Here is a 14395-nt window from a genome sequence, read left to right on the forward strand (position 1 = left end):
TCCCCTCTCTGTACCTTCAGCTGCTAAATGACAAGGATTCTCTTACCCAACAAAGAGATGGAAGTTTTGAAGAAATTGAACAAGGGTGGCCCCAGTTCCTGTATAGTGAGGCACTATATTGGAAGCAGGATTAAGGAAATCTCTACATAAGTAACAGGCAGATCCCCATTCTTTTTCCTTCCCTTGCTTACTATATCCTAGTATGCAGGCTTATCAACACTAGGCAGGTGCCTGGAAATACTTCCGGCAAAAATAGACTAGCCTAAGGGAAACAGTTCCTCATTGAAAAGGCCAGTTTACTTCCTGATTTGGCATTAGTGAAACACAGATATTTGACAAGACTTATTCACATATGCAGAGCTTTCAATCAGCTATTTAGTACTTCATTTAAAATATGACTAGATCTCTGAAGATCACCTGATATGTGTGAAAAGCTCCCAACATCAAAGACTGAAACTGGATTGGCTGCGTGTTAACAGCTGGCCAAAAATAGTATTTTACATATGAGAGGAATTAATGTCACTTTTGGGTGAAAGAAGTCTGAAAGTAGGCATTCCACGATGGATGTGGTGGTACAGAGTCATCAGAGACACAGGCTCCTTCTGTGTCTTCACCAAGCTAGCATCTAGCTTCTGACCTCAACTAACCTCATGTTCCAAGATGGTTACTAGAGCTCCAGCCATCATGTCCAATTCCAAGCAGTAGGAGGAAAAGAGCAGAAGGACAGAAAAAGCAAACCTCCCAGTTGAGTCAGCTCTCTCTAGGCAGCTTCCCAGTAGCCCTCCAAACATTTCTACTTGTGTTTCATTGGCCAGAACATCCTCCTATATCTAATTACCAGGGAGAGTGATAAGTGCAGTGTTTCAGCAAGGTACATACCTGTCCTGAGTAAACCTGTTTTATGAATAAAGGAGAGAACGGATTTCTGGCAGACAGCAGTCTCAGACAGATGCATAAACACACATACACATGCCCACTGAATAAAGCAGTTGGAAAGAAATAGGGTTGATAGGCTAGTAAAAGAAGAAGGCCTCAAAAAAACAGTATTTTCAGAAAGTTAGAAGATGTTTCACCTATCAATAGAGAAAGAACAAAAGAAATGAACAAAAAATAAGAACTGTTTGAAATTTAAAATATGGTAGCCCCCCCCGCCAAAGGGGGAGTGAACTGAAAGATACAGTTGAAGAAATCTCACATAAAATAAAAGCAAAAAAGATGAAGAGATAGAAGAGTAGAAAAGATCAGGAAAATAGAAAATTAGTCCAGAAAGCTTAATATCCTAATAATGTTTGAGAAAGAGATACTAGAGAAAATTGAGATGGGTTAAAAAATAATTAGAAGTTTTTTTCCTTCTGAAGGATATATATTTCCATTTGAAAGTGCTCACTGAATGTTCCATAAAATAAAGAAGAAAAATGTACACAAGGTACATTATTATGAAATACCAGAACATCAGAAAGACAAGATGAAATTTCCAGGAAGAAAATAAAAAGCAAAGCTTCCCAAAGCAACAGTAAAAGATGGAAGATAAATTCAAAGAAAAAATGTCTTACATAATCTGAGGGAAAATTATATTCAACCTAGAATTCTGGACCCAGCAAAACGATCAATCAAAGGTGAGGCTAGAATAGCCATTTTAACATGAAGTGACTCAAAATGTTCACTTCCCATTCATTCTTCCCCAGAAAATCAGTAGAAGACATTCTCTATTAAGATCTGTATCATTCCAGTAGGACGCAGTCAACAAAGAAAGGGGAAGACGTGAGCTGGATCCAATGTGGTAGGTTAGTAAAGGAAATTCTCAGGCTAATAAAAAGGGGCTGTCTCTGAGCATCAGCTTTGCAACAGGCGTGGGGAGCGACCAGTCAAGACTGCAGGAGAGTGAAGGGTCCCAGGATACGTGGAATTAAGCAAAGACATTATAACTGATGAATATGCGCATCCTGAGAGAGCTCTTGTTTCTAGCAGAGAAAATTAGTTCATATCCATAATATGTTACAAGTCACAAATTCATAAAGGAGCTATTATCTCCTTTTTAAAAAAAAAAGCTAAAAATTTGTATGAAAGAGGATATATAATACAGGACAATTCCAGCTAGTGTATGAACAATATTTACAAAGCTATAATAATGCAAAACATTAATGTACAACCAGAAATTGTGATATATTAGAAGGATGGGGGAGGGAAGGATAGGAAGTGTATGTGAAATATAAAATGAATGATGTTAAAAATAGCCGTTTAAGCATAAGATTTAGAAAAATGGAGGTAAATATGAGAAGAAAGAGCAAAAAAGGAATTAAGACCAGTTGCCTTCGGGGAGTGGGGCCTCTGGGCAGAGAGTGGTAACGTAGGTGACTGCTGTTTTTCATGATAAACATTGCGGTAGCACCGCTTTGACTTTTAGAACCATGATACCTATTGTTATGGTAAAGAAATTAATCATCCATTCAGAAGCAAACAAAACCACCTGGTTCTATAGTGACAACGTCTGGGCAGCGCTTGAAAAGATTTGGAAAAAAGGAAGAAAACAATGAGATGCCAACCTTTTTGCGCACAGCTCTTGCCTTCTTGCACTCAGACCCCACATGCATTTCTATTGTCCCTGCTCAGAAAAGCTTTGCCAAAGCAGGAAGATACCCCAAAGAGGGCAAATTCATATTCTTCCAGCAGGAAAGCTGCTTCACCATAAAGTGACTGCCTTCTGTCAAGACACTGGTTCTCCCATTATGCTACAGCAAGACTAGTCGTAAGATCTCCTGTCTTGGAAGGTGAAGGTGGAGGGGTACATTATCAACGTTTAACGTTATGAAAGTTTTGCCAAGAGGAATAAACGTGGTGTCAAAGGGGTAGAGAAAGGAACAGAGGACAAGTGTGTCCCTATGCCTGTTCTTCATTTCGCAAGTATGACAAGTATTAACTGAGACAGTTAAGTCAGTGAAAATGCATTCAGTCACCTCTATCAATGATAAAGCTAAATCAATGTAAGTATCTGAAATACTTCCTCAAGGAACACTCAACAGGTGACTTGAGTGATACACTCAACAATATGGATCGATATCATTAAACATTCTGTTGAGTGAAAGAAGCCAGACACACGAATACACACTGTCCTTGTTGATTTTGTCATTGTTCTTCAAACTGTACATATGTCATTCACATACTCTTATAGGATGACACAGTCCCTAATTTGAACCATTCTGAGGTTTACTCTTGCAATGTTTCTGGAATAGAACACTTCTACCTAAAAATACTCATATCTACGGAGGTCATTAATGTCTGCTGCAAACCTACTGTGCCCTAGCAACTTGATAGGTATCATAATCTTTATCCTGAGAGTAGCGCTGAATTGGTTACCATCGTTCTAAACTGAAGGTTAGAAAATTGAGACTCAGAAGGGAGAGCTGATCTCGCCCAAGACCTAGACATGCGTGCAGATCTGCTTGAGTCCAGGGTCCCTGCTCTTTTGCCCGCATCTGATTGTGGGTAATTCTGTTCTTTTATGTTAAGAGGTATTTCTAAGAGGAAGCAAAAGGTTATGTGGAGTTGTGTGCAGAACGTGATCAGGAAAGGCAGCCGAAGCTCTCAGACATGTAGAGGAGATGGTGGTGGTGTCTTTTTGCTGCCAAACTGTTGTAGCCTCCTGGGAGGGCCCCTCGGAATCGACTCTAGCATTGCTCTTTATTCCACCATCTTCCACCTCTTCCAGATAATTAGGTGCCCTGATGCTTCAAGTTCCATCCTAGAAATTAACTTCATCAATGACCACAGAAACATGTGTCTTTCGCGATGGGAAGGTAAATGAGAAAACAACTGATTTATGATGAGGAGAAAATTACCGAAACTGGAAAGTGATGATTTAAACTTCTGGGTGCCTTAGATGAATTATGTAGGGTAGCCCCAATGAGTGGCATTAGGAGCTGACTCTTGCCAAAGAAAGTAAGTAGACGTTGGCGATTTATTTAAGAGGTGGTTTAAATTCACTTGCTCCATGGTGGAGGCTCCTGAGGTGATATGACCTAGCCAGCATTGCTCCACTTTCTGGAGTAAAAAGACATGAATAAAAGGAGAGAGAGATAACTAAAGTTCCATTCTGGTCACAAAGGAATGCCTCTTAGAAATCTCTTCAGGTTGGATAAATGGCAGAAGGCAGAATCTGCCCCTTTCCTCCCGCCAGTTTCATTTTTAAAAGCATCACAGTGGAGCTTCCAGAAGGCAGATAAGTGCTGTAGAAGACAGCTGCAAACAATTCCTTTCTGTAAAACAAAACTGAAAAGCAGACTCCTTAATTTACAAAGTGTAGGGTGTGCCAAGAACGCGATAAAAATCCATTTCACTTTAGCGTCCACTTGTGTTTCAGCAGAACAGAGCATTTGCAAACTGTTATAAATTAAATTCTAAGGCAAAACTGTGGTGCACAATTCTCAGATACCCAGATTTATAGAGAAACAATTGAACTAAAAACCATTCTTAATGTAAAAAATTCTTTCACATCTAATTGGTAAACATCTAAATAGCCCATGTGACTATGACTTTATTTATGAGATTCTTAGCAGTTAGGCTGTCGAGGTGACTCAGACCACAGTGGGTCGTAGTGAATGTCTGAAACCCGGGTCTGGAACAAATTTGTGGGGAGACAGAAGCTCAGTTTGGACACATTGAGTTTGAAATCACCACCAGCCTTCCGAGTAGTTGAGTATACGAAGACAGAGAGGAAAGACCTGATAGTTACTAGGTGCCTACTTGGTGGCAGGACGTCCTACTCATGACCTCATTTCATGTCACAGAAGCCTGTGTGCTAGAGATTTCACCTCTGCTTTGTTTTATGCTGTTTATATGTAAATATTGAGTATGAGAGCATTTAAATCACTTTGCCAGAGTCATACAGCTGGAAGATGGAGAGGCTGGAATTCAAATTCAGGTTTTGATGCCAAACCAAAGTCTGTGCCCTTTTTTTTTTTCTCTGAGTCATGCTGCCCCTGGCACGTGCCCTTGGTATTTTTTTTTTTTTTTTTTTTTTGCCCTTTGAAGAAGTGAGTGTTTCATTGAGGAGAATATAGGGTGCATGTTCTAGTGACCCCAGATAGCAGTGGTTTAATCAAAACCATTGAAGCTGTTTCTCTTCCATGTGACAGACTGAGGGAGGCGCTACTTGCTCTGATACAGGGTGTCATTGTGGTACCCAGGCTGCTTCCTTCTTCCTGCTCCAACATTCCCATGATATTTCCTTTTCCTGAATGAATCAAAATAGCCCACTTCCCTGGCCATGAGCCAAACAACAAGATGGAGGAAGGGAGAAAGATGGACCCAACCTGAAAACTGCACATACCATTACTACTCACATCCCACTGGCCAAAACTGGGTCTTATGGCCACCTCTAGCTGCAAGGCAGGCTGGGAAATACTGCCTTTATTTTCAGCAACAAAATGTCAAGCTAAAATATCAGGGCTTCTACTACTTTGAGAGAAAAGGGGAGAATAGGGATCAGAGGAGACCAAGTGTGATCTGCTCGGAAAGCATGGAAACAACCAAATGTCCATTGACAGAGGACTAGATAAAGGAGTTGTGGTATAGTTATACAATGGAATACTACACAGCCATAAAAAAGAATAAAGTAATGCCATTTGCAGCAACATGAATGGACCTAGAAATCATCATTCTAAGTGAAGTGAGCCAGAAAGAGAAAGAAAAGTACCATATGATATCACTCATATGGGGAATCTGAAAAAAAAAAAGACAAATGAACTTATTTACAAAACAGAAATAGACTCACAGACATAGAAAACAAACTTATGGTTACCAGGGGGGAAGGGAGTTCGGAAGGGATAAATTGGGAGTTCAAGATTTGCAGAAACTAACTACTATGTATAAAATGTAGAAACAACAAGTTCATACTAGTATAGCACAGGAAACTATATTCAATATCCTGTAGTAACTTATGGTGAAAAAGAATATGAAAATGAATATATGTATGTTCATTTATGACTGAAGCATTGTGCTGTGCACCAGAAATGGGCACAACATTGTAAACTGACTATACTTCAATAAAAATATATATATATATATATATATATATATATATACACACACACACACAAAAGTCAGACTAAAGCTCTTTTTAATGTCTTCAGGTGAATGCTTATGAAACAAGTTTCCTTTCTGTAGGCTTGAATTTTAAAACATTATTAAAATCTCAATGTGTGTGTGAATTTTTTAAATGCTAGTTCCTTCATATAAAATGCAAGGAAACAGTGTTTCAAAGGATGGTATGAGATAATAAAGAATGTGTATATATATATATACACATACATATATTGGTCTATGCTCCTTGTTCCTAACACAGAGCTCCTAAAATCCTTGGCATTTTCTGGGTAGGAGAGTCTTTTGTCCCAGTGAGGTGACTCCTGGAGGGCTCCTGGATGGCTTCAGCATAGGGGCTGATGGCCAGAAAGACGAAGCCATGATTAGAAGCTCGGAGCTTTCAGCCCCATCCCCCATCCTCCTGGGAAGAAGACAGGGACTGGAGATTGAATCACTGGTTGAAGAGGCCTCCCTGAGGAAGCCTCCATAAAAATTCCAAAGGTATGAGCTTTGGAGTGCCTCCGGGTGGGCTGAATACACACCTGTGCCAGGAGGCTGGTGCACCCCAAGTCCCTGGGGACAGAAGCTCCTGTGCTCAGGGCCCCACCAGATTCACCCCACACATCTCTTTGTCTGGCTGATCACCTATACCCTTCATCACATCCTTTATTATATAATAAACCAGTCAATGTAAGTACGCATTGCCCTGAATTCTGTGAGCTGTTCTAGCAAATGACAGACCCTGAGGAAGAAGTCGTGGGAACCTGTGATTGGCAGCCGGTCGATCAGAAGCACAGGTGACAACATGGGACCTGCAACTGGCATCTGAGGCGGGAGAGGGGGTCTTGGGGGACTGAGCCCCTAACCTGTGGGCTCTATACTAACTCCAGCTAGTGTCAGAATTGAACTGACTGGTAGGACACCCACCTGGGGTCGCAGAGGGTTGCATGGTGCGGGGAAAACCCACATGGCCGGTGTGGAAGTGCTGTGGAGTGAGGTAGGGTGTGTGAGTCAGGGGGAGACACAGGAGGGTTCCTTCCGCACAGATGGGGACAGTATGGGCCATAAACTGTGTTTACAATACCGCCATATGGAGCCATCCCTTCAGCTGGTAAATCAAAATGCCTGCCATCCTGGACCAGGATGTCTTACGAGACCTGAGTTTTTAATTATCAGATGCTTCTAATAATGCATCTGTCCCAGAAACTGCGGCCACTCGGTGATTCTCATTTCCCTTTCCATGATTCAACAAGACAGCTCTTTTACAACAGAGCAACTCTTGTCAAATAGCTGTTACTCGGCAAATCAAACTGCTGGTTTTCTTTTCCCAGCGTCACAAGTAATCCTCTGGGGAGAGGAGGTCCCTGCCCGCAAGCTTTCCTTTCCCTTCGAGGCCCATTTTAAATGCTTCTCTGCCACCAGGACTTTCTTGACCTTTTGTTATCCAAATTCTGCAACCAAGTGCGTTCTCAACTTCCTTTGGCATTTGGTGGGATTTTAGTTAAAATTTCTGTCGCGGGCACGTTCTTCCTTAAACTAGAAGCATCGCTGCACTTGCCAGTTGCCCCCATGTCAGAGTTTTCAGACTGAGGGTAGCTCTTCATGAATGGGGCATGAAATCATCAGTGTTTCACAATCATAATCCTAAAAATATGAAAAAGAATAGACTGGAAATAGAACAGGATAGAAAAAAAATATAAATGTGAATACAATAGAAAACATGAAGTGAATTATGTAAAATAGAGGCAAATGTTTATTTTAATGAGACTTTCATTTCATATATACAGCCATGTAGTGGATCATGATATAAAATGTGTTTCTTGTGTTTTTTTTTTTTTTGACTTAAAGTGGCACTATTATTTAAGATAAATCAAGAGAATAACTTTTAAAAAATCAACTCTATCCTTTAAAAACTCAGTCGTTCCACAAATCTTTTTTTTCTTTTTTTCTTTTTAATTCGAGTATAGTCAGTTATTGGTGTCAATTTCTGGTGTACAGCATCATGTCCCAGTCACGCATAGACATACATATGTTTGCTTTCCTATTCTTTAAAATGTATTTCTAACATTAGGATTTCTGCCCAAAAAAAAGTTTGAAAACACTCTCCTATTTGAATTTAGGCTCCAGGAGGGCAAGGAAAAGCCTTCCTCATCTTTCTGCCTTTGTAAGTAGGTCAAGAAATGTGATTTAAATTAAATCGACCCTGTGGACTTCAGAAATTTTGCTTTCAATTCAAAATATTTATGTATCAATATTCAGCTGCCAGAACCACCCATTTCAAGAAAGCTGCTGCCCCAGAAATGATGATTTGGGAGCAATTCCAGATCCCTGACTATTACTGGAAGCCCTCAGTTCCTCTAACACCACAGCTACTCTAAGTGTGAACCAAACATTTTTGTTACTACTCTGCAAAGAGATCATTGAAGGTAACTATTTACAGACTTTTGTAGCCATATGACACAGTAATTGTACACTCGTTAAATCTAATAATTAAAAAATGGGGACTGTCTTTTTCATCTTTTATTTTATTTTTCTGGTAATTCATTTTTATCGTGTTTACAAAAATATGGGTTTGCGATGGTTCGGAAATTAACAACAACAATAAAAACCCCTGTTTTTTCACAAAGGTAGCTTGAGAAGTCCTGTTCTAAGATATGAATGGAAGATGTGCATTTTCAAACTATCAAAAATACAGATTTCTTCCTAAAGTTCTCTGATCATTGTTGCTGACAGAAAGTGTCGCCTGTGGTCACAATGTGTACTTGCTATCATTTTAGGAGGTACATTCATGTATTTTGTTTGTAACATGCATCTCTCTCTCTTTTTTTAAAATGGAGGTACTGGGGATTGAACCCAGGACCTCGTGCATACTAAACATGTGCTCTAACACTGAGCTATACCCCACTGCTAGAATATTCATGTCTCTCTTTACTAGTGGCCTCCAAGACTTTGTGATCATGCCTTCTGTACTAATAAAAGCTTTTGATAATATGTTCTCATATCTGTATATTAATTGACATAAATAATGTATATATTTCCTGAACTAAAATATTAGGTACATTATAAGGCACATATAGAAATTAGAAAGGTTGAGATTAAAAAATGCACATTCATGGAAGTTCTAGTTAAACACATTCTTCCTGTCTTCTTAGGAGGCATGGTCTCCCACTTTGGAGACCCTTGCTCTAGATCTGGGGCTGAGAACTTTTTCTGGAAAAGTCCAGGTAGTAAATACTTCCAATGTTCAGTCTCTGTTGCTGCTACTGGACTCTGCCTGTGTGGAGTGAAAGCAGACAGAGGCAACGTTTTCAAAATGGGTGTGGCTGTGTTTTGGAAAAACTTTTTGAAAACAGGTGGTGAGCCAGTTTCAGCCCTAGGGCCATGGTTTCTGATCTCTGCTCTGGACTCTGGGGAAAACTGTGACTCCAGATTCACTTTCCCAGGAGGTGCTAGTTGCTCCATAAGGAGCAGCCAGAGACTAGAGTCCCACTTGCTGTTTTTTCAAACCACAAACCGACCCATTTTACAGATAAGGAAACTAAGGCCCAGAGAGGTGATACCACCTAGGAGGCCAGCAAGGGAACTTTGCTGTGTGGGACTACAAGTTACATCTACTAACCATATGGCCTTATCCAGATCACAGAACTACTACATTTAATAACAGCTGTATTAAATCACTTTATTGATAAAGAACATTCTCAGCAAATCATGATGTCTTAATGTTGGGATTTCACATCATTTCATTAGAAAATACTGAGTTTATGGTTCAGAAAGGTTAACCAAATTGAAAGAATTTAAAAAGAGAGTTAAAATAGAAAACAAACTTGTAGTCACAGTGAAAAAAAAATGTGACAATGAATATATGTATGTTCATGTATAACTGAAGAATTGTGCTCTACACTGGAATTTGACACAGCATTGTAAAATGACTGTAACTCAATAAAAAATATTAAAAAAGAAAAGAAAAGAAAACAAACTTGTAGTTATCAGAGGGGAAAGGGAGTGGGGAGGGATAAATTGGGAGTTTGAGATTTGAAGATACACACTACTATATATAAAATGGATAAACAACAAGGTCCTACTGTATAACACAGGGAATTATATTCAGTAGCTTGTAATAACCTGTCATGAAAAAGAATATGAAAAGGAGTATATACATATATATATATAAATGACTCACTATGCTGTAATCAGAAATTAACACAACATTGTAAATCAACTCTACTTCAGTTTAAAAAAAAGTCATAAAAAAAAAAAAAAAGAGAGGTGAAAAGAAAACCAGCCATTTGCTTTCAGGAAAGGCAGGAAAGGTCTTGCCTCATATTACTAAGGGAAGAAGTTCTCGAGGGTGTCCTTTTGGTAACTGTACCTGGTATTAATGATCCGTCGAGGTGTTGTTTAAATGTGCACAGTCAATACCTTCTGCAGACAACACCCTGGCCAGCAGCATGCAGGGGACTTTCACACAGGCCGCACAAGACACAGTCATAGCTGATTCATGGCCAAGGACACAACTAACGTGAGCAGTGAATAAAGTCTTGCCCCGAGGGTCAGCAGATCAAGAAAGATGTTGCTCCACTGCAATTACTTAAGGTCACAAACTAGTGCCTCTTTATCTGTCCTGCTCCTGGACGGAGGCCCAGACCTAGCACAGCATGAACAGTGTCTGTGGGATGAATGAATGAATGAATGCATGAGTGAGCGACGGGGCTGTCAGAGGATGGCGTCCTTTACGGAGACTTCCTAAAGGTGTTCTCATTGCTTCCACTTTTTCATGTCTCCTTCTGTTTCTTTAAGACGACTGAAGATCACGATGAGAAATAATCTCACAAGAGGAATCTGAATAATGATCTGTTTCATGGAAAAGGAATTATGGGCTAGAGATACAAAATTACTGGGCCAAGACTGTACATCTTTTGGTAAAGGCTTTACAAATAAATAAAATTTATGGATATTTTTCACATCTTTGTAATATCTTTTCAAAAAACAAACCCATGATTCTAACAATGTGTCCAGACTACTGAGGATTTTCAAATGTACTTTAAAACCAAAACTATGGGGCTTTCTTTGTAATTCTACACATCAAATTCCAAGGCAATGGGGAAATAAAATTCATGAGTGATTCGTCCACAAAGAGCTCATAGACTTTCCTGCTAGGGTTCCCCATTCTCACTCTTTTGTGACCTAAAAAACTCCCCAGTGAGAACTGATTTTGAGTGAATAGGAAGCAGAAAGCTTCTCTCTCCCCATCCCCAATTCTTCTATGTAGGGACAGTTTTTAGAAACTCCTTTTAACAAAGGATCACACTCTTCATTCCATAAAAATACTTAAGATGCAAACATCTCTGGAAGAGCCAAAACAAAACTGTTGACTTAGATTCACACGAAGGGGTAAATGGCTTATCAGATCTTTTCCAGGGAGTAGGTTCTCATAATTACAGACTCCAGGGAGAGAAAAAAAAGCACTGGGGAAAAATAAAAGGAATGTTGCCTAATTTACATCTTTGCTTGAGGCTACCCTGCCTCTGAATTTAGTGGCATCTCTACAAGGGGATTTGTTCTGAGCACAGACAACTCCAGTGCCAAGTCTGTTCCTTCAGGACCACAGCCTTATCTCCTCTACCTGCCTGCTTTTGTCCTCCCAAAAGTCACTCTGCCAAATGCAATTCCAGTTTCGTCCCTGTCTGTCTCAATGAAGCTAATCTCATGGGATAAATTATGGAACGAGAATCTTTTAACTAAGTGTAACCCAGTTGACAGTAAAGGACTCAGGTTTTCCCTCCCTAACAACAATATTACTGTCGGTTCCCATGGAAGCAGGCTCTGTGTTGGCTCTGCAGCAGGAAGTTTATTGCCGAGGGTTCTCAGAATCAACACCCCTGGGGCACCGAGGGGAGCAGGCTTAGGCTGGAGAGAAGTTGGGCTGCAATGCATTTGACCCAAAGGTCCCAGCCAATCCGACAGGGAGGTCTACAGCCTTGGTGGTCCTTCAGAGCAGTCCTGCATTAAGGCAGGAAAGCTGCCCCACTTAGAACCCAGAATTGACCAGCCATTGAATGAAGTCTGTGCCTAAATAGAGGGGAATGATCTTGGAGAGATCTTGGGCAAGGCAGCTCCTTCAACCGAGGGCAAGTCCCAAAGAGGTCTATCCGACAAAGGCCATCAGCCATCAGCACTCCCAGCAGCTGGGGAAATATGTTCTTCAGTCCTGGGGGAGGAACTTAACCAGGAACCATGACATTCTCTACAGTAAATCACTGCTCCTTCCAAGTCCTTCCACGCTTTGAACAAGGGCTCAGAGACATAGAAAACTGACAGTTATTTTGTTAGAAACTTTACCAAGATCTGTTCTTCTTTTCAGAAAATCATGGCGCCTGCAATAATGTCACCCCCCCATGGTTTGGTTTTTGAGTTGCCAATTCAACACACCAGGGTCAGTCTGCATCTGCAACTGTCACACTTATAATAATGCAACGGGAGCATCTGCTCGCTTTCCTGTAAGTGTCGTCAGACTCACGAATTAAAATGCCCTAAATGCATATTATAATAAATCACTTTTCTGTTATTTCTCCTTGATACTTCAGTTTAAAAATATGTGCATAAGTAATAATATTCATATAAATTTCATTTCAGGATTGTGAAGGAAGCATTATAAAATATTTGACACAAACAGAGAGAATTCGATCTGAAAAAGTAATTTAGGATTGGAACTTGCCCTGGAGTAACTCCTCTGGCTGTATGTTAATGGTAAAATCATCTAGGAAGCTATAAAATATCCTGACGTCCAGGCCACACCTCAGACCAATTAAACCAGAACCTCTGGGGCTAAAATCCCAGCATCATTATTTTGGAAAGTCCCCAAGGAATTGCAGTGCACAGATCAGGTTGAAAAGTCTGGGTCCGAGCGCAGGGTTCTCAAACTTGTGTGTGTTTTACAATCAGCTGGAAAGCTCCTTCCACCAAGTTTTGCTGAGCCCCATCCCCAGAGTTTCTGATTCAATAGCTCTGGGATTGGGGAGGGTAACTTTCGTTTCTAACCAGTTTCTGGGTGATGCTGACGCTGCTGTTCCGGGGACCACACTTTGAGAAACAGGGTTCTTGGGGTTTTGTCTACCACTCCCCCCATCACAGTTAGCAAATTGCACTCTTACTTCCTGGTTTCCCTACCCTCCAAGACAATGTTTCCCTTAAATCAGCTTTTGCAAAGACCCTTCCCCCTCTACACAGCTATTTCTGAGTGCCACATTTTCCCATCCCCCTGAGCGGCAACCACCAGCCATCAGGTAAGATGACCTCTAACTTCTCCTGAGATTTGTTCATCTGCTTTTGTCTTGACTTTCTCTGTCATTACAGATTACAGGACTGGAGCGACTCCTTTGAAATAGCACACTAATTGCTTCTGTTGCATACTTCATGCCCTGCGTTCATGCTGTTGGAAAGCAAATCGCTCACCTATGTCTTTTCACACTTGCTGTTTTTTATCCTGAGATGGGCCAGATGCAACTGTCCTACACAGCATCTTGCTGCCAGGATCTAGAAGTGCGTGATGCTGTTGTGACTCAAATCAGGCAACGTCAGTAAGTAACACAAAGATGGGCAGCAGTAATTTGGCGACAGCCCTCTCTTAGTTCCACCATAAAATCATGGTATTTCACAGGAGGGTTTAAATAAGATTTGTTCAACCCCTGCCTCTCCGCAGTGCTTTCAGTGGGATGGAGACCTTTCCAAAACTCGTGTTAAGACATACTCTCATGCTTGCTTCTTAGCACCCATACTAAAATCAGAACAAGACAGAGAAGATTAATGTGGCTCCTGCACAAGGATGACATGCAAATTTGTGAAGCGTTCCATGTTTAAAAAAAAAAAAAAAGACTCATACCCTCAACTCCAAACACGAAATCTGAAAAGGTGTTTGAAGATTCAGTTAAAAATCAACTTTCCCTTTGAAGAGAGCCTGGAGAAAAAGGAAACCCCACAAGTCCTCGTTTTCCGTAGCCAAAGAAAAACAGTCACACAATTTTTCAGTTTGGCCAAGATTAATAACTCATAATCTGAAGATATTGGCTTCTGTTGAAGTGAGTATCAAGATTTATTGACCCGCAGAGTAAATATTAACGGAGGTGAAACTGAGGTTAATAAGAAACCTCAAGGGATAATACATCTTTATATTTGCTGAAATAAAAAGTCAGCCCATCTATGGCTCCTACAGACATTCAAAACCCTCCTTAACCAAAAAGCTATGGAAAGCTCTTTGCTGTGACAGATTGCTTAAATATATGGTGGGATTTCCATCTGCATGATCATTCTCCGGGTAGGG

At 40.5% G+C, this 14395-nt stretch overlaps 1 non-coding gene across 1 annotated transcript; it reads left to right on the forward strand.

The window, feature by feature from the left end:
• The first annotated feature begins 13829 nt into the window (after positions 1 to 13829).
• LOC116657348 lies at positions 13830 to 13935 on the forward strand. Its single transcript, XR_004312467.1, has one exon. It is a non-coding gene; the product is annotated as a U6 spliceosomal RNA (small nuclear RNA).
• Positions 13936 to 14395: the final 460 nt, after the last annotated feature.

This window comes from Camelus ferus, chromosome 17 (assembly GCF_009834535.1).
Source record: "Camelus ferus isolate YT-003-E chromosome 17, BCGSAC_Cfer_1.0, whole genome shotgun sequence".
Taxonomy (NCBI): Eukaryota; Metazoa; Chordata; class Mammalia; order Artiodactyla; family Camelidae; genus Camelus; species Camelus ferus.